This window comes from Centrocercus urophasianus, unplaced genomic scaffold, assembly GCF_019232065.1.
Source record: "Centrocercus urophasianus isolate 14NV4802_14NV808 unplaced genomic scaffold, USGS_Curo_1.0 seq_28, whole genome shotgun sequence".
Taxonomy (NCBI): domain Eukaryota; kingdom Metazoa; phylum Chordata; class Aves; order Galliformes; family Phasianidae; genus Centrocercus; species Centrocercus urophasianus.
In genome coordinates this window covers 14,255,273-14,256,354 of record NW_024884844.1, presented here as the reverse complement: position 1 = coordinate 14,256,354, position 1,082 = coordinate 14,255,273, and the positions used below count along the sequence as shown (strand labels likewise).

The 1,082-nt window shown below is 57.0% G+C and overlaps 1 protein-coding gene across 1 annotated transcript in view; it reads right to left on the bottom strand.

Annotated features, from left to right (window-relative positions):
- The window catches only part of PKP4 (plakophilin 4), a 64,580-nt gene extending 64,521 nt beyond the window's left edge, over positions 1-59 (bottom strand). The window contains exon 1 of the mRNA XM_042827059.1: positions 26-59. The gene's annotated coding sequence lies outside the window, so the exon portion shown is untranslated. The remainder of the gene's footprint in view (positions 1-25) is intronic.
- Positions 60-1,082: the final 1,023 nt, after the last annotated feature.

Genomic DNA, 1,082 nt, shown 5'->3' with positions numbered 1-1,082 from the left:
CCCACTCGCTCGCTCACTCACTCACCGCGGGCGGCGGCGGGCGCGGCCGCCCCCTCAGCCGCGGCGGGCCCTAGCCCGGGGTCTCCATGGTGGCGGCGGCAGCAGCGCTGGTGGCGCCGCCGCCCGCTCCGCCTGGCCGCGCTCCGCCTCCCCGCCGTACGTCACGCGACGCCCCGCCCCCCGCCCCGCTCCTATTGGCCCGACTCGAGGCGGGGCGGCGGAGGATTGGTTGACGCATCGCGCCGAGCCGGCCAATGGCGAAAGGAGTTGAGGTTGCTATGGTTACCGATGCTGTTAGGCGGGTGATGGGGAATGCCGGCAGTGCCCCGCGGAGGCGCGCGGCAGTGAGAACGGTTTGCGTGTGGCTGCTCTGACGTTCGGTCCGCGCTGCTGAAGGTGCCGCGAACCTCTGCTGGGAAAGGAAGGGCAGCTGAAGTGCAGCTGCTGCACTCGTAAGCCCGGAATTCATCTTCGTTACCCGCTTGGAAAATCGTCTCCTACCCCTGGAAGATTCTGGTGTGATGTCTGTGATAGCCGTTGCCATTTGCATGGATTAATACAGTAAGTGCTGCTGCTTGTGCTAAACGCAAAGCTCTTGGCGTATGTAAGTCTTGGTTCCTGGCTGCCCTGAGCATCCCATTATTCATACTGTGTTACACACAAAATGTTACCAAACCAGAATGGTGACCTCCTTCTAGGAAACAGAGTCCAGAGGTGTAAAAGCTTAAGCTTTGTAAAGGAAGAATTAGCAAGGGTGGAATAAGAACATAGAATCATAGAATGGCCTGAGTTGAAAAGGACCACAATGCTCATCCACTTCCAACCCCTGCTATGTTCAGGTTCACCAACCACCAGGCCAGGCTGCCCAGAGCCGCATCCAGCCTGGCCTTGAAGATAAAAAGTGGGGGGAAGGGTCAAAACAGAGAGAAGAGCAAAAGAGTAGGAGAAATAAGATGCAAGATCAGAAGAACAGACCTAGAATAAAGGGATGAGAGAGCACAGAACCTCTGAGAGTGATGACTTACATTGCCTGCAAGGTTGCTTCACCCAAAGGTGCACTGGATTAATTAGATCAACTTCCA